The sequence below is a fragment of the Balaenoptera borealis genome, assembly GCF_965194805.1.
Source record: "Balaenoptera borealis genome assembly, chromosome: 16".
Taxonomy (NCBI): domain Eukaryota; kingdom Metazoa; phylum Chordata; class Mammalia; order Artiodactyla; family Balaenopteridae; genus Balaenoptera; species Balaenoptera borealis.
In genome coordinates, this window is record NC_138872.1 from 45,994,368 (window position 1) to 46,021,832 (window position 27,465).

A 27,465-nucleotide genomic window follows, 5' to 3' on the forward strand; every position below is an offset into this window, starting at 1 on the left:
AGGAAGAATCCTGGAAGCCACCTGCTCAGGAGACAATGGGAGGCTGTGGGGTACCCATCCCCACCACCATCGTGCCCCTGACTCACAAGCACACGTACCCAACCCTGCATCCCTACAGGTGTTCAGCAAGGATTCTGTCTGATGCCAGTTCTCCCCATGGCCCCTATTGCCTGATGCCCTGAGTTTGGGGAACAGGAGCAAGGGGTCAGGCATAGAGTGTCTGGGAGCTTTGAAATGGAAGTCGTTTTCTGTAATAAAAGCTGAAGAGGATCCCAAGCACCGGTGTGTCCTTGGAACTCAGAACACACTTCCTTATGGAAACGAGCGAGTTATTCACAAGTAAACTTTTGGAGCACAATGAAGTCACAAGCTGGGGGCTTAGCTGCATCTCTCACAATGAAGTCACAAGCTGGGGGCTTAGCTGCATCTCTCACTCTCCCCTGGGAGCACAATGAAGTCACAAGCTGGGGGCTTAGCTGCATCTCTCACTCTCCCCTGGGAAGGTGAGGGATATCAAGCTTTTACATCACGTCGTATTTATTATATGGTATGTTATCACACGTGTCAATGTAAGCTCATATGACAGCCATCTCTGTGTCCCCATAGATGCAAACACTGGCCCTGGAACATAGCAGGTGCTCGACTAATGTTTAAGAAAGGAAGGGGGCTTCCCTGGTGGTGCAGTGGTTGAGAATCTGCCTGCCAATGCTGGGGACACGGGTTCGGGCCCTGGTCTGGGAAGATCCCACATGCCACGGAGAAACTGGGCCCGTGAGCCACAATTGCTGAGCCTGCGTGTCTGGAGCCTGTGCTCCACAACAAGAGAGGCCGCGATGGTGAGAGGCCCGCGCACCGCGATGAAGAGTGGTCCCCACTTGCCGCAACTAGAGAAAGCCCTCACACAGAAACGAAGACTCAACACAGTCATAAATAAATAAATAAATAAAAGAACGTGAATTTCTTTAAAAAAAAAAAGAAAGGAAGGAAGACGGCAATAGCTGTGAGAGACCCAATGAAACCTATTAAACCCTTCCCGCATAGAAACTTCTACCAAGCAGAAGCTTCCAAACTATAAGCCAGTGGTGCATTTGTCACTTTGATAACTGGCATCTTTGCAAAGTGGTGAGTGGGCGAGGTCCTATCAGTCTCCAGTTTCCATCATGAGCATCTGCTTTCCTCCAGCCAGGACCATGATCCCATGCAGAGCCCAACCCCAGTGGCAGCAAGGCTGGCACGTAGCTACAGAGCAGGCATTAGAGCATTTATATGGGTCCAGCTATTAAACTAATTTATAGTATCCAACAATTATTTCTTAAACTACACATAAGTTCATCCTTTCCAGGAGAGCAAAACGATCTTACTTATAGTGTGTGTGTATGGTTGAAAGGTGGTGGGGACGGGGGTGGTTGGTGGAGAGAGGGGTGTAGAATCTAAAATCAAATTTTGACGACCTCACGATCCAGATGTTTCCCTCTGCATCCTCATTCCCAGGAGCAGAGGTCTTTGGTGTCAGGTCACACCCCTCGGCCCACCACTGATTCCAGCCACAACTGCAGGGCACAGCTCTGGGAATCCTTAGCCGGTGTGTACTTCTGCTCTGGGGCTTCCCTGCTCACTGGGTCCACACCCAGGAGCATCCAGAGTGATAGAGGATACTACAGCCCCCAGGGCAACCTTCAGCCGATGGAGAAGCGCTCCAGACACCTGTCCTTCAGGCAGAAACCAGAGGCCCTGGTGGGGTTGAGCCGTGCTTGGTCACAGCAACCACCTTGCTCAGGCACCCTCATTGACTCTTCCTTCTGCCCTGCCTCAGTCTCCCCGGCCCTCCCTCCTGCTTCCTGGGATCACAGCCCAAATAACTCTCTGTACCCAAATCCTGGTGTCAGGCTCTACTTTCAGGTAACCAAACTAAGAGCAGCCCTAAATCTGAGAGGGTCGGAAAATGGCACCAAGATGAGAAACCATGAAACAAACAAGTGTGTACAAGAAAAATTATGAGTCTGTATCCAGCTCAGTCAGCTAACACTTTTCTGCGGAAATATCCAAAGTATGTGGCATGAAAATGATGATCAAAATCATCTTTACTCACATTATTGAGCACTTACTATGTGCCTTGCTCTACATCCACACGTGGACGACCATATTTCAGCCTTCCAACAACCCTAAAGAATATTTTATATTATGGTCCTTTGGGCAGTATTGACCCTCAGGTCTTTTATTTACTGTCTCATCAGGTCTGGCCCTGTCGTAGGCTCTACTCGGCACTCCACTAGTGTGTGGAGTCATCCAAAGTGGGAGGAAGACCAGGACTCAGAATGCTCAGCTTCTAACTCAGCTGGACAAGCTGCTCCCACGACGGCAGATGGTGAAGGGCGCTCGGGTTGAGTCCCAGCTCTGCACTTACTTACTATCTGTCCTCAGGCAAGTTTCCTAGCCTCGCTACGCTTCAGTTTCCTTATATGAAAACGAGGATAACAATGGTATCTTCCCACTAGGAGGGTATGAGGATTAAATGAGCAAATGCATGAAAAGTTCTTAAAGGATCTGGCATGTAGCAAGAAAACATTTTCCTAACTGTGTCATTTGGACCAAGAAGACCAGGGATGATGCCCTTTTAGCAGTGAGATTCATAGCAGCAGGGCCTCGGGGTCATGCAGTCACAAGAATCCCACCGCCAGCTCCATGAGAGAAACTTTCAGAAGACACTGGGGATGCCCGTAGCATATAGAACTTCCCCAGGAAATGCATCAGCCTCTAGGGAGAGCACAGGTCCAGGGAGCTACGTTTACATCTTGTGCCTTGGAACACGGTGGGTTAAAGGAAGAAGTTTACAATTCAAGGACTAATCATCCACCTCACTACAAATAACTCATTTTCATTTCTTTTTATGGCTGAGTAATATTCCATTGTATATATGTGCCACATCATTTTTTTTTTTTAATTTATTTTTGGCTGTGTTGGGTCTTTGTTTCTGTGAGAGGGCTTTCTCTAGTTGTGGCAAGTGGAGGCCACTCTTCATCGCGGTGCGTGGGCCTCTCACTGTCACGGCCTCTCTTGTTGCGGAGCACAGGCTCCAGACGCGCAGGCTCAGTAGTTGTGGCTCACGGGCCCAGTTGCTCCGCGGCATGTGGGATCTTCCCAGACCAGGGCTCGAACCCGTGTCCCCTGCATTGGCAGGCAGATTCTCAACCACTGCGCCACCGGGGAAACCCCCCACATCTTCTTTATCCATTCATCTGTCGATGGACACTTAGGTTGCTTCCATGTCCTGGCTATCGTAAATAGTGTTGCAATGAATATTGTGGTGCATGTCTCTTTCTGAATTATGGTTTTCTCAGGGTATAGGTCCTGAGAAAACCATAGTGGGTAGTGGGATCGCTGGATCATATGGTAGTTCTATTTTTAGTTTTTTAAGGAACCTCCATACTGTTCTCCATGGTGGCTGTATTAATTTACATTCCCACCAACAGTGCAAGAGGGTTCCCTTTTCTCCACACCCTCTCCAGCATTTATTGTTTGTAGATTTTTTGATGATGGCCATTCTGACCGGTGTGAGGTGATACCTCACTGTTGTTTTGATTTGCATTTCTCTAATGATTAGTGATGTTGAGCATCCTTTCATGTGTTTGTTGGCAATCTTATATCTTCCTTGGAGAAATGTCTGTTTAGGTCTTCTGCCCATTTTTGGATAGGGTTGTATTTTTGATATTGAGCTGCTTGTATATTTTAGAGTCTGTCATACAAAGTGAAGTAAGTCAGAAAGAGAAAAACAAATACCGTATGCTAACACATATATATGGAATCTAAAAAAAAATGGTTCTGATGAACCTAGGGACAGGACAGGAATAAGGATGCAGACATAGAGAACGGACCTGAGGACACAGGGAGGGGGAGGGGTAAGCTGGGATGAAGTGAGAGAGTAGCATTGACATATATACACTACCAAATGAAAAAAATAGATAGCTAGTGGGAAGCAGCTGCATAGCACAGGGAGATCAGCTCAGTGCTTTGTGACCACCTAGAGGGATGGGATAGGGAGACGCAAGAGGGAGGGGATATGGGGATATATGTATACGTATAGCTGATTCACTTTGTTATACAGCAGAAATTAACACAACATTGTAAAGCAATTGTACTCCAGTAAAGGTGTGAAAAAAAAAAAAAAGCACTAATCATCAACCAGTTAGGAAGTAGGTGTTCCCTCCTGAGAACAGGAAGTAAAAGACAAGGGGGCTGTAACAGACGGGGCGAGCGCTTACATGGAGAGGTCACCCAGACTGAGGTGGCCAACTCCAGCTGTGTCCTCTCACGACAGGCAGAGAAGGCGGGTCTGCGGAGAGACACAGGGAACCAGAGCAGACACAGAGAGAAAAAACATGCCACATGGCTGCAGGAAAACATGCAGAGAGCCGAGATGGAGACAGAGACATAGAGACAGAGAAGGAGTAGCTGTTAGAGCCCCTGAGAGTGTCCTAGTTCCATCTGGCTCTGCGGCTCCCCTTTTCCCTGAACTGTCACTGTGTCCCTTCGATAAACTCCACTTGACATAAGAGCGCGTTTGTTCTGTTTGTGTTCTGTTCCTTACAACCAAAGAGCTGTGACAGGAGCGCTGCTGTAGAGCCAGTGCTCATCCCAGGGCCAGACACAGTAGGACCTGGACAAATATTTCTGAACTGGATGAATCGAGTAAACACATTCGATGGCCATACTTACTGACTAATCTGCTGCCTTCTTCAAGCTTCTAGAAACAAGGGCATTGCCCTTTTCAGTTTCTTACTTTGTTAGTATCGCTATCACTTTTGGGTACTAGGACAAAATAAAATGTTATAATGCAAAAGGAGGAAGCATCTGATCCTAATTCATAAAGATGCATTTGGTAGAAGACAGACCATTCCAGCTCACTAACTATATTTAGTGCTCCCTCATCCCAGTGAAATTTTCTTTTGAACCAACTTGCCAAATATTTGACTCTCTAGGACTGTGTATAAAAAACACATTGGCAACACCTTCAAAGCTGAGGAACTACTGTTCCTGTTCAAGAAAATTCGCTCAGATGTGATGGCTGCTTTCAGACAGGTAAATTCTTCTGACCCTTTCAGAAGCTAGAGAAGCTTTTATAAAGTGCCTAAGGAAAGTGGAAATCAAGGGCAGAGTCATCTTTCAGGAAAAGATCTGGGCTTCAACATGGTCTAGAGACACTTAGAAGTAAACTCCAATATGTTCCCCAGATTAATATATGTTCAACTGTGATTCATATAAAACAGCAGAAAATCTCAAGTGACCAGGAATTTGTGGACTTTAGCTACTTCCTGAGTCCAAAAGATGGAAAACCTCCACAGCTGAGCTCTGGATCCTCGTCCTCTCTGGACAATACCGCCTCGCCCACGCGAAGGAGCTCTCGGAAGGAGGAGATATCAGCCCCCCTGGACAGGGAGCTCAGCCCTCCCCTGATTTCAAGAGAAATCCCAGCATCGAAAGCCTTTTTATCTAAGTTCAAGTGATGACAATCACAACAATAATAACAGTAAAAGTACTGATGAAATGGCACATGTAACACTTAACTACCTTGTTATGCGCCACTCTCAGCCAGTCAACGGTGATGGGAATGCCTGGGACACTCACCTGGGCTGGACCACCCTCACAGACATCGTTCCAACAAGAGCCACCCTCCTGGTTCTATCACACCTGCAACAACCACCAGGGAAGTTTTTTGGTTTTTTGTTTTTTAAATAGGGATGCGTATTTAAAGCAGTCTACTTTACTTTTTTTTTAAGACAGGGGCCAAGTTGATTGAAACTTATTTATTTATTTGGCCACACAGCATCCTAGTTCCCCGACCAGGGATCGAACCCGTGCCCCCTGCAGTGGAAGCACAGCGTCTTAACCACTGCACCGCCAGGGAAGTCCGAGGGAAGTTTGCAAAGACAAGGTTTATTACTCACAGATCCTGGGGGGGTACACGGTACATCCAGGGCCACTCAGCGAGGTCACAAGGAGAGAGAGAGGGAGAGAAAGAACAGACCTGGCATCCTGCCTTTATTGGGGTCAAGGGTGGGGTGCCTAGGGTTTCGTGGGTACACTCTATTGGTGAATTTAAAAAATAAGAGCAGGAATTAAAGCACAGGAAGGGGAAATCAGGGCTTCAAGTGGTCACTTATCTGGGTCACCCAGGCTTACTAAAAGAGGAGCTTCCTGGCGGGGCGGGGTCACCTGTCTCCTTATCCAGCTGTGTAGCTGGCCATGTGGTTATTGAGATGGATGTCTTTCAAGGGGATTCCTTAGCAACCAAAAGCCTAATGTCAGGGGCTGAGGTTACGATCAAAAGAGCTCATTGCCAGGCACTTAGACTATGTACCTGCCAGGCACCGACGGCTCTCACAAAATCTCTGTGAAAAACCACGGGAAACTTCCCCATTTCGTGGAGCAGCACAAGGAGAGCCTCTTAGTCTAGGAAATGGAAGGAGGGGGCTGGGTGGGTTCAGTTTACTTTAAGGGGCAGCTTGCACTGACCCCTCAGCTTCCTAATAACCAGCTTCCTCACTGCGCTTCTTCCCTCATCCTGCAGATGATTCGATGCAACAATATCAGCTGAGGATCCACATCCGAGTCTCAGCTCCGGGGCCGATAACTCAGAGAGGCCATTGCAAGAAACCAGACTCTGTTCTGCCAGCACGTGCTCCCAAGGTCCTCTCAAGTGGGCCTGACCTGGAACCTTCCGGAAAGGGAGAAGGCTCCTCTGGAGTTCAGGTCAGCTTGGTTGAACAGCTCCAAGGGCCATGGTGGCCTGCTCCAGGACGAATCCTTGGACGAAATGGTCCCAGCGCAGTGGGAATGAGCTGCATCCTTCTGGAACCAGCTGGAGGCCGCTCATGCTAAGGACCCAGCCCTGGGCTGCATTTGTGAGTAGAACCCGCTTCTTATCCTAGAGATCACTGACCGTTGGGGACCCTGTCTATTGCATAAAGGGCCTGCCTTCACTGGCTTGTCTGGGCCCTTTGGCATCATCCAGCTGGCCTGCCCTTGACCTTGTCTTTGAGCCCAACTCACATCAGGCCTTGGACAAACCTGTAAAATGAACGAGAAAAACGTTGGGGGTTGGTGGGAAACAGTGGACCCAGGGAAGTAGAGGCAAATGGCCGTGACACAAGACCTCACACATGGCAAGAGCCCAGGAGACAGCACCAGCATGTAAGTGTCACCTCTGAGCTCAAACACCAGCCAGGGCTCTGCGTTCAGCATAAGGCTCTGCACCAAAGCCCCAGCGATTAAAACTTAAACGGCCCCAGGTCGGGAGATGTTTTCTAGACTAATCAGTTCTATGTCCTGGAGAGTCAACAGTGGTGCCCTTTTCCCTGCTCCCTGACGTAGCGATCACTGCAGCCTCGCTTCCATCTATAATGTTCTTCAACTTCAAACAGTTGGTTTTTAAAATTGCAGCCAAGGTAGATTTTCTCACCACTTAATGTCTCCCTCTTGTTCCGTTCTCCCCTCCTCCCTCACCTTGCATCCTGTAAAGCATGGAACGAGGTCATGGGTGGCCGTGCGTATGGGGAGGGCAGGGGGACCTCGGCTTCCAGGAACCCCGGACCAGTGCTGCCCGGTCCTCCCTTTGTCCCTTTTAAAACCCCTCCCGGACATGAGTGGAAGAGAAGGGATGGAGGGGTGTTGGGACCAGGCTTCTCTCTCCCGGAAACCCCAAGGCTCCCCCAGAGCCCAGCCCCCTGTGGCTTCCCCTTGCTGCTGTAACAGGTCTCTCCCCATCCTCCTGGTCTCCTCCTCAACCTCATCATCAGGGGCTGAGTTGTGTGCTCCCAAATCCATATGTTGAAGTCCTAACCCCCAGTACCGCAGAATATGGCCTTATTTGGAGATGGAGCCTTTTTTTTGTCTGTGTCGGGTCTTCGTTGCCTCGTGCTGGCTTTCTCTAGTTGCAGCGAGCGGGGGCTACTCTTCGTTGAGGTGCATAGGCTTCTCGCTGTGGTGGCCTCTCTTGTTGCAGAGCATGGGCTCTAGGCACGCGGGCTTCAGTAGTTGCAGTGATGGGCTCAGTAGTTGTGGCTCACGGGCTCTAGAGCGCAGTCTCAGTAGTTACGGTACACGGGCTTAGTTGCTCCGCAGCATGTGGGATCTTCCCAGGCCAGGGCTCGAACCCGTGTCCCCTGCATTGGCAGGCGGATTCTTAGCCACTGTGCCACCAGGGAAGTCCCTGGAGATGGAGCCTTTAAAGAGGTAATTAAGGTAGAATGAGGTCAGATGGGGCGCCCTAATCCAATCTGACTGGTGTCATAAGAAGAGGAAATTAAGACACAGACACAGAAACGACCATGTGAGGACACAGGGAGGAGACGGCCATCCACAAGCCAAGGAAAGAGGCCTCTGGAGAAACCAACCCTTCTGACACCTTGATATTGGACTTCCAGCCTCCAGAGTGGGAGGGAATCAATTTCTGTTGTTTAAACTGCCCAGTCTGTGGCATTTTGTTACTGCAGCCAGAGCAAACTCATACACTCATAACTCTGACCTCGGATGGCTGAGGAGGAGATGGGTTTCCCCGAAACCAACCTATCCCGAGGCTGGTAAACAGCACTCAGAGCCCTTTCCTCACTTAAAATGAGATGGAAATACAGAGTTAAAGACATTTAGGGGCTTCTGGGATGTTCCGAAAGCATTAGCCCCTCGCTCTTCCCGCTGATTTGTTCTGCTCGGAATCAGGAGGGGACGCCCCCAGCGTCTACATGGGAAACCATTTACCCCAGGGAGAGTGGCAGGCTCAGAATGGTCGCTGGGAACCCGACCCTGCCACACCCATCAGCCCCAAGTAGATGAGAACACCTAGCGAAGCAGCCTTTCGTAAGGCATATTCCACAAGCTTCAAGAGAAATTTGAAGAATAGGTCAAATTATTCACATTCCTGTCCTTTCAAAAGGCATCTTACTCCTACCTCCCTGCTGGCTGCCTTCTCCTTCTTCCCTCCCCTACATGCAGAAAGAAACCTGGGAGCCTCTTGAACGCATTTGTGCATTTCACCTCAGTCCCTTTCCTGGGTAACTCATTCCATATGTATGTTGCCCTCTGTGGGAAGGAGCTCTGTCTGAGTTCTCTGTTTACTCTGAGTCTCCTAATTTTATGACCAATTTCCTAACAATAAGGTCAATTAGACCATGGGATCCTGTCCAAGGAGAGTGGCAGAGTCCCGGTCAGGGGTCCAGCCCAGCTTTGCCCAGACAAAGTGCTGGGGAATTCGGTACAGAAGATGCAGTGGGGGTAGCCTGAGCCAGCCGGCTGCATGATCTAATTCTGCAGATATTTTTCCATCACTCAGTTCTATGATGCTGAGTGGATTCTCTACAATAAAATGACTGTTTTGCCATCTTCAACAAAAGCAAAATAAGCTGCTGCTTTTTCCATCGTGAGAATCTTACAAAGGAACAAATCACAGCTGATTAATAAGATGCATTTTAGCAATTACTGTGGATCTTTTTTCATTATTGGAGCAATACCTGGCAAGGGCTTACTTCATGCTTCAAACTGATGGATTTCAGGAAAAAGGCAACATGAAGAATAAACCAATACAATTTTAATGGATCAGATGCCCATTTACCAAAAACCACAATTCTCAGATCCACGTTTCTATTAAAGCAGACTTTCATTTGGTGCTACAGATTTGACTAAACCCAGCATTTTTCTAAACCAGAGAAATCTTATGACCAGCAATAAATTTTCTCCAAGAGATCATTTTCCAATCAGTTCCATTACAGCAAACCTAGGCCATTACACTTACCTCCAAAACATGAAATTACATATATTAGCGTATACCAATGAATTTTTAATTTTTTGCCTGTTAGTTCAAACCACATGAAATATTTCTGCAACCGGATATTTTTATTGAGACCAAAGCATACATATTCCAAACAACGCATTTCTATTCAGATTCTTCTGAAGCCTAATCAAAAAAGTTTGTATTATCTGTTATCAATATGTTATTATTCAAACCATCTTTTTACTTGATTCTACTCACCCTTTAATCCATTTGGCCAGCTTCTGCCATACCTTTCATATCTTTTCCACTGAGATTTCAGAGTATAGCTTATTGATATTGTCATTATTTTGTAGATTGTAAAATGTACGAGTCTCAGAATTTTGGAACTGGGCAAGACTTAGGAAGAATTTCACTTTCAAAGACCACAAATTCAGGGTTTTCTTTTAGTTTTCTTTGATGGCATTTCTTTCAAGGATAATGGTCTCAACAACTCCTGGTGAGCTTTTTAGGGCAAAAAGCAATTTAACTGTAGTGAGAGGAAGCATACAAAAAGACAAGTTAGAGATCATCCTTTGGACCAGTTTGACTTGACCAAGCTTTTAGAATTCTCTCTCAGTTTTCTCCAAAACTGCAAATCTTTCAAACTAGTTTTTGGAAGTAACCTTTCCTAGTTGCATTTTTCTTCTACCTCCTGCCCAAGACAGAAGACTCGTTCCCAAACTCCATGGACATGGATAAAGCCAAGTCTTTCAGGCTAGCTCCCAGTTATGGCCATCACCACACACACACACACACACACACACACACACACACACACACAGAGGCATGTGTGTGCATGAACACACGTACATGGGTTCCAAGCTGACACCTTGATCAGGTTGATTCTCACCCTGACACCTCCTGTTCCAACAGCTTCCTTGAACTTGTCATTTTTGCCATGACTGAGGACGATACCTCAAAGACTCTACTTTGAGCTCCTAATTTGCCCCCTCTTGGCTTAAGGCTGGAATGTAGGACCCTACATTCCTGGTAACAGCCATCTCATAACCCCAGCTCTCCTGCTTGAGTTCCAGCCGGGAGCAAGCCCAGCTGCTAGCCTCTCACTTTCCAACCAGATGCAGTCCCTTCCCAGAATGCACCTTTGGCCTGGGGCTCCCCTCCCCCAACCCTAGTCACCAGTTTCAGGCCCAGATCAGAAGTAGAACAGAACCACCTAAATCAACTATTTTGGCTTACTGGTCTTTAGGGCTTTTTTCTGTATCTTCTCCTCTTCTATATGTTTAATAGCTACTTGTCAAAATCTGTAAGACCTAATTGCAGACATATTCTGATTCTGCATGATTCCCTGACCTCTGGTCTGTGTCTCCTGGAACTGCAGAGTCCTGAGGGTTCAAGTTGCGTGGTCCACCATGACCGCTGATTGGCTGGTCCAGGCCTGGACTCTGTCCCAGCACCCCTTCCCAGCTGACAGCCCTTAACTGTCCATCCCTGTGGCGTTCAAACCACCACCCACCCACACTCACGTCTGACTTGGAAGCCCTCTGCATAGCCCCAAAGTATCTGAGCTGGTATTTTTCAAGGCACCATTCTACAAGACCACACTTTCAGACATGAGATCTCTCCCTTAGGGCACGAGAATTTGTGGCTATTAGAAAAATCACCTCAAATTACACTGATGGGGATTTTGGAGGGAAGAATGTTTTCATTACATGGCAGGTACGAATCTCCATGCATAAACTCAGATATGCTAGAAATACCTTTCCTTTATTTCTTTTCAATCCACCTAGTTTCTGACCCTGAGTCCCCCATCCCACCTGACTGGCAATACATTTAATCTCAGACATTCTTTCTTAGGGCTTCCCCCATGAGCCCCCAGACCCAGGTCAATACCAAGGCTTTGGGAAGAGAAGGGGACCAGGTGAATGGTCCTCTCTTTGGTCATCTTCCCACAACAGGGCGTGGCTGACACACCATCATCCCTGAACTTGTGGTTCCAGAAGGTGTGAGGGCTCTCAGAACAATGGGGTTTAGTGTCTGGGTCCCTGTCTCATGTGACAGCTCACTACCTTCTGCACGTCTCCCAAGGAGAGCCCAGAACCACCTTAGAAACTCACAGACCTCCTCCTTCTCTCCAGCCCTTGACTCAATTTAGCAAAAGAGAAAACCCTTTTTCCAGCCAACCCCACCCACTTCAGCTGGTTGAGGTTTTTCAAGACAAAAACAAAAGCCTGGAAGCCCAAAGGCTGCCTCTGCTGGCCCTTAACTAGAGGCCTTGGAATTACGAGCCTCTGCCCGTTAGAAAGGTGGAGGAAAAAAAGGGGGACAGAAACATGAATTTATATCTCAAAGCATTATCCAACCTCTTTAGTGTTACTGAATTTAACAACATTTTATTGAAATATACATACTTTTTTATAGTAAATCCAGACAATCCTTGCAGGAGCCCAAAAGAAACATAAATAATCATTAAAATGCAAATTTTGGCTTCTTTACAGGAATGCAGCACAGAACTAAATATGCTTTGTATCTGCCACTTAAATAGCTGGAAATAAGGAAAAGACATGGGGACTAATGTGGACTAAATAAATAAAGCCATGCAGACAAAAAGTAACAAAACAGATTTCATTCTCTTTCATTTGGGATATTTTTCTGAAAGGATGACATGCAGAAAAGCTTTGTGGGAGAACCTTCCGTAGTGTCCCAAAGGAAGCCAATTTTCAGGAAAATCAAAAAGATTGCCCGAACGAGCCTGGAAGCAGAGTCTCCCGGAGCCTCCAGAAAGGAGCACAGTCAAGCCATCACCTTGACTTCAGCCTCGTAAGAACCTAAGCCAAAAATGCAGCCACCCCAGGCCTGGATGCTGTCCTAAAGAGCCATGAGCTGGTAACAGGTGTCATTTTGAGCCTCTAAGTTTATGGCAATATGTCATGTAGCAATAAAATAGTCATCAAAGTCTTAATTCTGATCAAAGGAAAAATGGTAAAATAAAAAAAGGAATTTTTAATAAAAATAAAAAGCTATCCTCTCTCCCACATCGTTTTCTAAACAAATAAAAGAGGCATTGCTGTAAAAGAAAAAAAAATCCAATCGAAGTCTCTTTAGAGACTTCACCATGAATATTCACTTTTTAGAATCCTTTGGCCTTTGGAAGTATGTGTATTTTGACCAAAGTAATATAGCAATAAAAGTCAACATTCTTTCTTTTTTTTTTTTGCATGGTTTTCTAAGCTTGTAAAGTGAAGGGTCACATTTGTATAAAGCTGCCTGATACCACCCAGAGTAAGGTAAAGAACAGTTTAAATGGCCAACCCATGGGAATGGTTCTGCTGTTTCTGTAGGACCCTCCTTCTTCAGGCATCCCAGTTTAGAACTGTATGGCATCTCGTGCTTTAAATGTATAAATCCCTGTTGAAATGACACCCCGGTCTGTCTGGAAGTGGAAGTTCAGACCACAGCCTGCATTCCATCTACTGTTCTACCGGAAGCTGAATGAGAGAGCTCCGTGACCCGTCCACTTTGGTGAAGAGCGTAGAAAACAGAAGAGAAATACCCTGGCCGTGAATGCGTGTGCTTTGAAGAATTTTTCACCCAGAAAGGCTGCTGGGGTGGAGATGACAGCTCCAACAGTGTAAGTCAGCTGCCCATTTCCAGATGATCACCTTCCGTCCCCGTATCCACCAGCTGCCGATTGGTAGGTAGTTTTGAGCTACCCTGAAAGGAATCTCCCCCCCAAGGTCGAGAAATACGCACTGGTTTTCCAAGGATCTATATGTCACACAGATGGGAAGGAATATTGAAAATATATCTATGAAAAATGGCTTCCATACATCCGGAGGCAATTCTAAAGGCTAAGACTTGGTTCTGTTATATAAGATGAGACAGTGCAATAAACCAACATGGGCGGTAAATTCAATATACTTATTGATATTCATGGGAACATAAGGATGTGTCTTAAATAAATGAATGTCTCCTTTCATTTCTGGTTGCATGAGGGAAGGAAGGAAAGAGGGAGGGATGGCAATTCGGGAATGGGAAGAGAAGGGGAGGGCGTGATTCCCTCCCAGCTCTGCTCCTAGGACATCTCCTGCACCAGGTAGGGTCCTCTCTCTGCAGGCCCTGTGCTCCCCGCTAGGCTGTGCTCCCCCACCTCTGCCCTTGTCCACGTCATTTTTAATGTTAGTCAAATTGTCCATTCACCCCGATGCGCTGTGAGGTGTGTGAGAGCGAGAGATTGGATTTGCACGGTCATCTTTGTGGGTCCAGGAGGAAAGCAGGAGCTTCACCTGGCTTGGGTCCTCCCAGAAAGCAGACCCTGGGGCAAGAATGTGAGTGCAAGGAGTTTGTTTGGGAGGTGATCCCAGGAACTGGGGGTAGGGGAGGGATACAGGGAAGAGAAGGCAGGCAATACAGGGCGAGGAAGAGCTCAAGCTATGACTGTCGCCAACTAGGGCTCAGTCCCCTGGGAGCCAAAGCAAAACATGCGTCCTGCCACCCGCGGGGCGAGGAAGCGGGGTACTCATCCACACCCCCCTCCATCATCAGTCCCAGGCCCCTCCCGCAGGACACGGGTCCCGGCACAGACAACCCACCCTGCCGCCGGGGCAGAGCCCAGGAGCACATGCTCTCATACGGGAAGAATGGTCTCCGGCTGAGGGGATATGGACCAGGCTCCAACAGCCTCAAGGGACACTTGTTGAAAGAATACAGTGTGAAGGAGGAAAATTCTTTCTTGTATTCCAATTCACTTTTTAATATTATGGTCTGTTATGTTGTGTAGGTCGCTTTGATATTTTGTCTTCATTTTCTTAACTGAGATATCATATCATAAAGGGCCCCGATGTTAGATACCCAGCTCGATGACTTTAGTCCATATAAGCTCCGGTGAACTCCTACTTGGGTCAAAGTACCAAACATTCCCATCATCCAGATAGGCTCCCACCCCTCTTTTCCTCATCAACACCAAATCCACCCAGAAATAACCACCATTCTGACGTCTGTCATCACAGATGACTCTTGACTGTTCTTGAACTTTCTGTAAAGGGGCTTATTCAATACATTCTCCTTGGTATCTGATTTCTTTCACTCCACACACTCCTTGGCTACATCTATGCTGTTGTGAGTTCCAGTTAGTTGTGTGTGTGTGTGTGTGTGTGTGTGCGCACATGTGTGCATCCTTGCTGGGCAGTGGTCAGGCAACTCCATCTTGGAGTCAAAACTGAATAAATGACTGAGTCCCTGAGTCACTTCCAACCCTGCCTTCTGTGACGCCTCGTGACATGGTCCCAGCTCCTGGAAGTCCTGCCACAAGGAATCCTCACTCCCAGTGCCCCACAGCTTGGTATCAGGGGACTTATACTGTCCTCCAGGTCAAAGGAGCATTCCACCAACCGCCGTGTGGGAGGGGCACCCACCCGGTGGCCTCCTCGGCATCTCCTGCCTTCAAGCCCGCGGCTGTCCATTCGGCTTCTGAAGTTGGCCTCACGGCCCATGAAATGATGAGCGCCACCCCTGGGCAGTCTGTTTTGGTGTCTAAGGTCAATGACATGGGGTGTAACAGGGGACACCACCACAGAAACGTTACTCTTTAGCGCTGCTCCTTCTAAGTGAGCTCACGCCCTCCTTCCTCTTGATAGATTTTTCCAGGTTGATGTGTGGAAAATCTGCCTCCATTAGTGAAATTACTGAAGGGTGATGGGAACAGGGAGGCAGGAGGTTGGGAAAAGAGAGCCCTGGGCTGGTGAGGATGAGGCAGGAAAGGGCACCATGGACCACTCCATTCCTCCAGTCCCCCAGCCCTGTCTTGACGCACTGCAGATATTTCAGACGTCTTGTCAGGGGCAAGGGATGCTAGAATGAGATAACAACCAGACTAAAAAGCGAAGAATCTTGGGCAGGGAAACAACGTAATGTAGGCTGTCCTGACTCTAGGATTTAACCCTCCGAGTCACTTTAACAGACTTCCTTCCATCTCCTTCCCACCCCCACCCCTGCCAGCTAAGGTTAAAGCTTATTTTATTAGCTGACAGGGCACTTGTCAGAGGAGGGATCAGGGGAGTGACGGCACTGTGGAGGCCAGTGCCGGGCTGGCTTGATCCCGATCTTTGCACAGACCACATGTTCTATCATCGTGGAGACTCACGGTGATCATCTGGTCCGAGTCACTTCACGTTTTATTGTTTCCTTATGATGATTATTCAGTTCGTTGTACTTGAGAATATTAATGTTTTCTATTTTGTATGTATATTTTAATTCTTGGCTTTCATCTCTATATTTGGGTTTGTTTTAAAAGTGCAGTTTAAAAAAATTAAATCAACCAAAAATTTGCCAGACCTTTTAAATGTGGTCCCCGCTGCATTTTTGAAGTTGTGACTTTAAGGCTGAGAAATTTTTTCCGGGGAAGGAGAGTTCATCTTGAAAGGGAACAAGGTGAGGCTCCAGATGGCAATCCACCAGGCAGGGGGCGGTGGGGCTGAGCCTGTGCTCAGATGGCGGCACCCCCGTCTCCACTTCAGAAACAAGCTGCTCCTGGTTAACCCCTTACGCGAACAGGCATCGGCTCGCTTCCATTTAGACAGTCACTGCAGCCCGGGGGCATTGATAAGGACTGCTCCTGTTATCACCGCTTGATCAGGCAAGATACTAAAGCTAAGAGAGGTTAGGGGACTTGCCTGAGGTCACACAGCAGAAAAAGGAAAGGTAGGGGAGGAGGCACCTGACCAGGTCTTGAATCCAGAGCTTCCAGTTCAGAGTTTGATAATCCATTCATTACTATCAGCCTCCTTGCTTTGAGAACATCAGTCCAGGGGAGTATTTGTACTGTCTAACTCACTAACTACAGACTATATGGACAGGTTTCCAAGACGTAAACCAATAATGTGCTGTTTCCCCAGAAGTAATTGACAGTTTTCAGCAACCACTGATACCGGATATATGGACAAAGATCTGCTGGACAGACTTCCCCCTTCCTCCACCACCTCATGCACTTAATCTGCCTTATAGTCAGTTACTCCTGAAAATTTCTTTAATACTAAAGAGTTGTCCTCTTCCATCAGATGGGAAGACCCAGTGTAAGTAACCCTTGCTCCAGCACCAGGGCTACTCAGCATCCGTTATCACCTGGACCATTGTTAGGTACGCAAATTCCTGGGTCCCATCCCAGTGCTATGGAATCAGAATTTCTGGGGGTGCTCTCCAGGCATCTATGTTTTAACCAGCTCTCCAGGTGACCCTGATGTCTGCTAAATTTTGAAACAGTACTTTGCACTTAGGAGGTGCTTTTTTCACATGTGGAAAGATGTGACCCCTCAGCTAGGATGGCTCCTTACGTTTGGATACGAACTTCCCAGGCTAAGATACGGCCATGTTGGAATTCCCAGGTTGGATTAACACGGATGGAATAAAAATACAGGAATGCTATCAGGAATAATGAAAAGCATACAGCTTAAAATAATCACTGGAATACTTGGGATTCTTAATAGAAATTACAGGAGGGAAAGAACTTTTGAAAAGCTAATAAGAACAAGAAGAGAATACTAAATTCTGGGGAAACAGTGCAGAGAACTGAGATTTTTCAATAGCATGCCGACTAACCTTAATTAATGTTCAAAGGGGCCACCAGCCCTCTCACGCCACTCACCTTCTCCTTACAGTTCGTTAAAGCCTTTCCACCTGTGCTTTCAGGCTTTTTTTCCCCTTTTTGATAAAAATCTTTGGATAGACACAAACTATCAGCTACCACATTGAGATAAGATGCAATGTCTTTTTTTTAATACTCCATGTTTCATTTAAATATTTTAATGCTGTACGTGTAAGATGGAACCTCCAGAACGTCCATGGTTCTTGGTTTTTATGTTATTAATCTTAATACTCACACAGCTATGTTTATAATTCTGCCAGTTTCTAAAGCACACAATCTTATTGCTTGTTTTAACATTGGGGCTGATTTTGGAAACATATGAAACTGAATTAATAAGAGGGAATTTCTCTGGCTGTTCTGGAATCTGCTAGATTCCACTTTCTCACTCTGCAATACTTCTCAAAATCATCTAGAAATTAAAAAACTGAATGAATCTTAGAATTGGCAGTCCTGTTCTTGGTTTGGCTTTATCGCCAGGAATGGGGTAAAGAACATTTGTGCTGCAAACTGACTTCCCCAGACCCTGACTCCAGAGTGGGTTAGAAAAAGTCTAATCACCTCTTAACCCTAGAACACCAGTCTTGGACACAGGAGACCTGGTGACTGGTTCTGACTCTGCCACTCATTAGCTAACACTTTGTGTCCTGTTCTCATCTGGAAAATGGGAATAATATAGGCTCTGAATACCTGGTGATTTTTCTTGTGAAACTCAAATTATTTTTGAAATAACAATGTGTGTGAAAGCTTTATAGACTGAAATATTTCTCTGATTTCTGCAGGTGTTATCACTGTATTATTATTATTATTATTATTATTACTGTCATTATCATTACTACTACTACTATTACTTCATCCAGGAGCACCCTCTGGAAGATATCTTTCTAGATATGAACTTACTTTTTTAGTATGAGATCGGAATTTGATACCTGGCTTCTATGATCTGTTCTTTATCGTGGATTCTCTTATTTTGACTGTTAAGGGAAACAGGTGAGGAAGGCTATGTAGATGCTGCCACCATGTCCTGACCACCCACCAGTCCTGAGCATGCAGCCTGATTTTCACTGAAAGCTCATGGCACCTGCCTATGGGGGCTTTCTCTGGCCACCAGAGTTCAGGGTAGACTGGACATTTGGGGACTTAATGCCCCAGGAATATCCTCACCCGATGACAGATGGAAATTGGAGGATAAATAGCCCATTGCCCTCGCCCCTCAATTGGGGACAAATCTCAGGTATGTCCTACACAGTCTCCCAAAAAGGTCTCCAGTGGGACTGAGCCCCAGGTGCCCACAGTGGTCACCTGTTCGTTACTGGACTGCCCACTTTCCCGTCCTGGCTCACTCCCCACCCGCTCCCAGTGAACCTCGATTCGTGGAGGTTTCCAGTGGCTTGAAAGTACTGGTGAAAGTGAGACACCAGTCTAAACGGTAAGACTGATGTCCCCGGAGCGCAGGGACCGAGGCACATCTTATCCCGGGACTGATCTCAGCCCCTGACTCGGCTCAGCCTCCCTTCTCTGAGGTGAGGACAGAGCAGAGTCGGAACCCAGGCTTCCCGCTCCCTCCCCTGCCGGCTCTCCTGCATCATCTTTGTCACCGCCACCCTGCTGTCATCTAAGTTCCTTCAAAAAGAAAATAAAATTCTTAAGCATCTGTCACCACAGTCCCTTGCAGTGAGAAATGGAAGGTGTGGCTTCTTTGAAAGAAAAATGACAAGACAGCTTGTGGTGTCCCCCAAGGTGCTGGCAGGTGGGAGACGGATTCATTCAGGGACACAGATGGATAAGCCCGTCTGCCTGGCCAACGCTCTTTCTAATAAGTTGTAATCACTGTTGATGCTTTCAGGACGTGGTGCTCAGCCCCACAACCAGTCCCCTTACAGCCCAGGTTTAGGTGGAGGCCCTGGGCCACCCGAGCAAACACCACAACAATGGAATCCCGCCCGACGTCGGGCAGCCAGCCTTTCATCTGTCCCCGGGAGTGACAAGGAGGCCTGGCTTCCTTCGGCTGGGGGTGGCAGCTGAAGATCTGGGGCTTGTTTGTAGAACTTACTTAGGAAACCGATACCCTCCAAAGTGCCCCTTCATTCCGAGGTCACCGGAGTCGGCACAGGTAAAAGGATTGCTCTGGTGGGGCTGGTCCCCACCATTGTCTGCACAAGCCCATGCTGAATGGGGTAACTTAACCCCCAAAGAGATAACCGACCGCTGTGTGTGTGCTCACATTCACAACTGGAAATTCCCATGAAGTGCCGTGGTGGCTTTCCGGAACTTTTGTTTCACTAATGCTTTGGTAGCAGAATGTGAGGTAGTTCTGGACCAAAGAGGTGAGGCTGTAGAAGGAGAAGTCCAGGGTCCCATCTCCCCACCCCCACCATGTCCTTGTCCCAACTGGATCCACCAGGGGTGTCTGTGTGGAGGGGCCACGTGAAAGCAACGCTCACGTCTCCCGGGCGCCTTTGTTCAATTGTGAATTCGACTTTAAATTCTCAGCATGTTTTCTTTAAAGAAAAATATATTAGAAACCCCAAAGACGAGAGAGAAGGAATTTTGAGGCTGTGATGCATTTTGTGACTTCTGTTTGGGGACAGGCCATGAAATGACCAACCCAATGTCTGACCCATGTCCTTGCTCTGCTCAGGGCTTTGCGAGTTTCAGGCACCCACCCTCCAACACCACCACCCCCAGCAGCCAGCCCAAAAGCCCAAAAGAATAAGACTCTCCTACTCTTAGCCTGGACATTCTCAGGCTGATTTTAGCCCAAATTCCCCTATATTAATAGAATCTCATTTATTATGTTTCGGAAATAGGGACATAGAAGAAAGCAAAGGTCATTCATAATCTCACCATCCAAATAACCCTTGTTGACAATTAAAACTCTTTTAAAATAATATACCGTACACATGGTGAGACAATTCACATATTACGGAAGGTAAAAATAACTTTAAATAAAATCAACTTTCACCCCAAAGGTAACCACTGCTAACACTGCCTAGGGTTTCCTTCCAAACCGGAAAAAGAAATGCATATAGCATCAAAACGTACGTAGCCCTTTACATGATGTATACAGGAAAGAAAAAAAAAAATGAAGAATATAACATTCTCACTATTTTACATCTTACCCTTTTCACTTAATTGGGTATCTGGGAGAGTTTGCCACATCTACTGCCCACGGATCTACCTCACTCCTTTTTCTCTTTTTTTAGACTTTTTTTCTTTTTTTTGGCTGCGCGGTGCTGCAGGCAGGATCTTAGTTCCCCGACCAAGGATCGAACCCATGCCTCCTGCAGTAGAAGCACAGAGTCTTAACCACTGGACCACCAGGGAAGTCCCTACCTCACACTTTTTTTTTTTTTTTTTAAGTATTTGTTTATTTATTTATGTATGGCTGTGTTGGGTCTTCGTTTCTGTGCGAGGGCTTTCTCTAGTTGCGGCAAGCGGGGGCCACTCTTCATCGCGGTGCGCGGGCCTCTCACAATCGCGGCCTCTCTTGTTGCGGAGCACAGGCTCCAGACGCGCAGGCTCAGTAGTTGTGGCTCACGGGCCCAGCTGCTCCGCGGCACGTGGGATCTTCGCAGACCAGGGCTCGAACCCGTGTCCCCTGCATTGGCAGGCAGACTCTCAACCACTGCGCCACCAGGGAAGCCCTACCCGACTCTTTTTAATGGCCCATTCTATGGATGCATCACAACTGCCCTGTCCAGTCCCTAATGAGATTCTGGGAAGAACTACATGAACGTAGGCAGAAGACAGCCACTCCCCGCCTCAGTGTCCTCCTCTACAATGAGTAGATACATGGAAAGCACTTAAAAGGATGTAGGATGCATCGTAAGCCATTACTATTATTAGCTATTAGTGTGGTTTCTCGTTAGAAAATTTTTAGATAAATATTAGCTATATTGTGGGTGCCCTTTCCAATTAGACTTTTAAGGTAAGTTTCCAAAATGCCAACAAAAAGTAGACCAACGAGACAGCCCACCTTATATTTTTGAACCAGACCCTTCAGAACATTTACAAAGGCTGAAATGTCTACGGCCCATGGTGGTGATGGAGTTATGTTTTCTAAAACACGAGAGAATTCCCCAAATGAAGCCACAGCTTGAGTTCTGCTTTATGAAACAGCAGACAATATCAAGGGACAAGTGACTGAGGAGAAATAGATAGGAACACCATAGCCAATTGACAATGCAAGGAAAACTGTGGTGGGCAGAATGTAATTACCTGAGCTGGAGCTTGGCCAGGGTGTCTATTTGCCCAGCAGAAGGAAATTAGACCAGATGTTTGGGGGAAAATATTTAGTTTTGGCCAACATTTCCCAAGATAATCTTTCCATCAGCAGCAAGGTCATTATATCCAGGCATTAAAAAGAACCATAGAAGGTTACGGCTTAAAGGAACAAACCCTAAGACATCAGTTAGTTCAACCTCTCGTTCTACAAATGAGAGATGAACCGACCCCCCAAGTGACAAAGTCAGTTAGCAGACAATCCAGGGTCAGCTGAAAAGTCTCAACACCCAAACCAGTGTTTACTCCATCGCATTACACTGGCTTATTTGAAGAGAGTCCTAGGATACCCATTAGTACTCAAAAAAAGCAAGACATATGTGAACTGGAAATAATTGAAAGTTCTAAAATTAGCTCCTATTAGTCACGTCATATGAATATTTAAGGACCTCAGAGATTGGGACATTTTTGTTGTTCTTGGAGGGGAGTGATTTACTCTGCTTTGTGTCCTAGGGTTCCTCCCCTGAGGAGGAGGCTAAATGATGGGGTTCGAGGACTCCATCCTTCCCTGCCCCCCACTTTGACCTCAGCAATATTGCTTCTGCATCATTTTGTATGTTAAATGGTTGTACATAAAAGGTATTGATGTAAGTCTCCACTGCTAAAACAAAAAATGTTAGTGTCATTTTTTTTGGCACAAAAGCCCAATGCTGTATAATTTTTAAAAATTTATTTGGGGATTTGGGTGATCCAAGAAATGCAGCAGATGTCTAAGTACGTCGAGCTTTGAGAGAATGGTTTCCCCCCACCCCATTTTTTTCATCACCGTAATGACCCAGCACTTCTAAAAAGTCATTTGTTAGGCATCCACATGGTTTATTTAGATCCAGCCAATAAGGAGAGAGACACCGGAAACTGACAAGCTTTTCATGTGAATGTACCGCTCTTATCTCCACAGTGTCGTTGGCACATGCAGCTGTTGAAAGTATGCCTTGGGACTTTTTTTTTTTTTGGTAATAATTTCTTAAAGTCGGACAAAGAAGAAGATGGAAAAACTCTAGAGATCCATTGTAAAACTATGTGACTGTACTTAACACTATCGAACTGTACAGATGTCAGGGTTTTTTTGGCAATTAAATGTTTCAAGAAAATTTAAAAGGAGACGTGTGCCCTTCTTCAGTCCTTCCTCCTTCCTGTCAGCTGGAATGCAGATGTGATAGCTGATGCTCCAGCAGCCATCTTAGACCATGTGGTGGAAGCCACATGCTGAAGGTGGTAGAGCATCAAGGGTCGTGTAGAGAAACCTAGTCTCTGACATTAAGGGCACCATGCCAGCCCTGCATGGCCTACTTCTGGATCTCTTTTATGTAATAGAAAAATAAATTTCTATTATGTATAATTAAAAAAAGATTGCCAAAGGAGGTATTTGCATCACATGTATCGAACATATCATGAAAATGAGGTTGTAGTCCCAAATCATTTTTATCTTATTTATTTTACTAGAATGTTCTAACTGGGCTATGATACAGAGCAGTGCTTCTCAAAGTGTGGTCCCGGGACCAAGATCACAGCATCACCTGGGACTTGTTAGAAATGCCCCCAGGTGTCCAGACTTAGACCTGCTCAGTGCTGGGCCTGGTGAGCTGTATTTTAGCCATCTGTCCAGGGAATTCACATTTCTAGGAATGAAAGAGAACCATTCATCTAGAGGTAACACTAAGTAGTCCTGTTTGTACAGTGTTAGGGCTAAGGGCAGGGGTCTGCCGTGGAGGCCTGTGTTGGAATCTCTTGTCTACCACTTAATAGCTCTGAAGCCCAGAAAAGGAGCTTCACCTCTTCAAGCCTCAATTTTCCCAACCATAAGATGGAGAAGAATGAAAAGTACCTCTATCCTAAGGTTACTGAGAAGATTCAGTAGGATAATTTGCGTAAAGCTCTGAATCGGTAAGCGTTTACTGCTAAATGCAAGGTCAGTAAGCATACCTTGTTAGTGTTTCATGCCGTGTGAAGTCTCATGGCCTGATCACAAACAAGCACGATAACCAGGTTGAAGAACAATAGGTGAATGTCGGGAATTTCTTTGGCGAAAAGGAATGAACAGAACGGAAATTGTGCTGAAGTCACTTGCCAAGAAAAAACAACAAATTGGAAAAACAACAACAACAGTACTACTACTAATAGAAAGCATTTGTTAAATGCTTACCACGTGCCAGATGCTGTTCTAACCACTTTGCACCTTGAACGCATTAAATCCTCCTAAGGACACTCTGAGGCATGTGCTATAATTACGTTTGTTTTACAGATGAGGGAGCAGGCACAGAGAAGTTAAGCAATGAGGCCAAGGTCACACAGCCAGAGAGAGGTAAAGCCAGATTCCATCACAGGAATTTGGCTCTAAACCCCATGTTCTTAACCTTGGCCCTTGCATTCCCAGGTATATTTCTGCTTCTGTTCAGGTGTGGCATAAATAGAATGGTGGCCTCTAATCCAGGTTAGAATAAAGGGAAAGTTCAGTTTATCGGTTTTTATTGAGCACTTACCATATACTAGTGCCTTAGTCTGGAGCCTGCTAGAAGCATCTTGGAGACCAGGATTTGAGAATAGCTTGGGGGTGGGGGTGGGGTGGGGGAGGGGTTGTTCAGGGAACACCTACAGGGAAAGAGGGAGTAAATACAGGGAAGGGGAAGCAGGCTGCAAAGCCAGCTCTGAAGGTGGGCAGCTGGAACTCTGTCCCACAGGAGCAGCCCTGCAAAACCCTCTGGGGGAATTATCCCACCCAAAGGGGAGAGAGAGCTGGCATATTTCAACCTAACTCCTGGGAGATATTGAATGAGGGCTGCCCCTGAGGGTATTAATCTTTTAACCACGTCCAACTTCTTGACAGCTGCCCAAAAGCAGAGCGGATTTTCAAGATTTTTTTTAAAAGCTCCAAGCTAAATTTGTTTCTTTGCAAAGGAACCTTATCCAGGTCAGTAGTTTCACCCTGGAATCCTCGGAATCCCCAAGACTTCTTAAAACACAGATTTCTGGCCCCATCCCCAGAGTTTGGGACTGAATAGGTCTGGGTGGGACCTGATGCTTTGCATTTCTAACACATTTCAGGGGAGCATACTGCTGGTTGGAACACACTGGTTGGTCCCAGCCAGGAGGGATTGCCACGGGCTCCTGAGGAAGTCGCTACAAATTGTGTGTCTTTGTGTGTGTGTAACGGGAATATTTGAAAAAGAAATTATAAATCACCCAAAGGCATACTTTAATCCTGGAACTTCAAGCTAAATCATAGAAATGGGCATCTTTCCGCCCTCCACCAGCTGATCTTGGTCAGGCACACAGTGGTGGGGACACCCGTCTTTTTTTGTGTCCCCAAGGAACACATTAATCCCCTCCGTTCTCATAGATATCTCTTACGGAACCTGAAATCATTCAATGTCTAAGTAAAATGATATGTTTGCATTTCAAAACTGATTGTTGTTTGTTTTCCTTTTTAAAGGAGAAATTGTAAACTGCTTGTTCGCTTGCAAAGAGTCTTCAAGAACTCATTCCAATGTTAGGTGATCCTGAAAGCCCCACTTTTCTGAGAAACCAGCCCCTCAACCCACAGCTTATGCAGACTCTGTGCTAAGATTACAGAGGACTCACGTAAAACCATAATCTATATTTTGATGAGACTGGAAATTATCAAAAAAAAATCTTATGGTTTGCTGAATATTATACAGAGAAATCATCTTAAATTACCAATTTCCAGAATCAACAAGGTATCACTTTACTAATCTAAAAAAGCCCATCGAGTTTTAGTAACTTAATAAGTCACTGAGAGCTGCTCCTGGTGAGTTGACTTTCCTGGCTCAGGAATGAGGTTTGGTTAATGACACATCATCCCTCAAACTTGTCTACTGCTTGGCTTTGGATATCAGCCAAAGACCCAGAATTAAGAAGCTGTCATTCCTAAATAAAAGGTCACAATACAAAACATTTTATTTCATTATATGAACATTTTGAAACAATTGCTCAAGATTTGAAACCAATTAGAAGAGTTCTATTGCCTCTGTATTATTTTTCTGCATTACTAATAGAAATGAAATTCCACAAGTTACCAGTTGCTAAAAATCGAATACCAGCAATAAATATACTCAAGAAAGTACAGAAATTTTTCCTCTCAATCCTCAGACTTTCTTGCAGGTTTATTTGAAGGCCACTTAAGACTGTTGACAGTTAAGGGCACTAAATGACTTTTTCCCTTTGACTAGATGAGCTTAGTTTAGCAATTACAATAACATTTATTACTTCACATTGTTATTAGAAATATTGTGGCACGTTATCCTATACCTAAAAGATTAATTATTGTTGATTTGACCAAAAATACATCATTCTTAACTGAAAGCTGTGCTGTTTTTTAACCCCTGAATTCTCATTTTAAAAGGTGGAAAAAATCACAGCAGTTTGCTAATTTGTTTAATTTGATTTGACTCACTGTTCTTTAAAGCCAAACATAAGTTTTTTCCAAATGAAAGTTTTAGATCTATATTAAACCAGTGCTGTAACTTTATGAAACTACTCATATAGGTAAGAAATTTCCTTTTTGTCAGATAAGCTCCACATTCCTGTATCTGATTTTCCTAAGATGCTTATAAAAATTAAAAACACTCCTTTTCTGAGAATACTTGGTTGTCCCAATGTCCTTGCTTATTTAGAGAGAAATAGATTTTGTTTCAAAACTATAAATCTATGTAGCTATGTAAACAGAAGAAACTCATGGTCATCCTACCCACTCATCTGATGCAAACGGATGGAACTAATAATGTGATATAATAAAAGATACCGTTTACCCTCAACAATGTTGCCTGCATAATGTTACCCCATTCCGGTATTCATTTAGTGTCCTTCAGTGCTAGCTTTCTACCACTGGCAGGAACCTTCGTGACAATGGACTGATTCTGTTTAGAACGTGGTATGTGCTGTGTGTCAAGTTACTCTGGGACTCCCTGTAGGATAATGAAAGCTAAGTAGAAAGAACAAAAACAATCTTCTTAGATGGAAGCTTTGCAATTGACATGCATGTGTTCATGGCGGTTTCTTAAGAGGTAACTTTGTTTCCATGTAATTCTTCTGCATAAATATCACAGAAGAAGTATCTAAGGAAATTCCTAGACACTTGCTACCTGTCTATATAGAGCAATTTTGTCTTTAAAAACCTTGAAGAACTCTGTGATGGTCAGGATCCTCCCACTTCCTACTGTGGAAGACAAAAGTGAATAGCACTATGTGAAAAAATTAGACCTGGAATTTACTTCGGATCCAAAATCACAGAGCAAATCAGGAATACAAATCGATGCATTCGAAACATGATTATGTTTTAAAGTTGAATGCACACTTACTATGGAATCCAGAAATCCCAATTCTGAGGTGTTTGCCCAAGGGAAATGAAAACTTATGCTCACACGAAAACCTATAAGCCAATGGTTATAGCAGCTTTATTCGTAATTGCCAAAAACTGGAGACAACCCAAATGCCCTTCAGTGGATACATGGGTAAGTTGTGTGGTCCATGTATACCACAGGGTGCTACTCAGCAGTAAAAGAAAAGGAACCACTGGTGCTCAGAATAGCATGGCCAGCCACAGTGACTTCCGGTGGGTGAAAGAAGCCAGACTCAGAAGACTATGTACTGTACGATTCCGTTTAGTTTTCCACTTTCCATTTAGGAAGAGGTTAAAGTAAAGGCACAGAGAACACCTCAACAGTTGCCCGGGGTTGGAGTGGAGGGAAGTATTGTCTACCACGAGGGGGGACGAGGGAATGCTGGATGATGGTGGGATTGTTCTACATGTGGATTGTGGTGAAGGTTACAT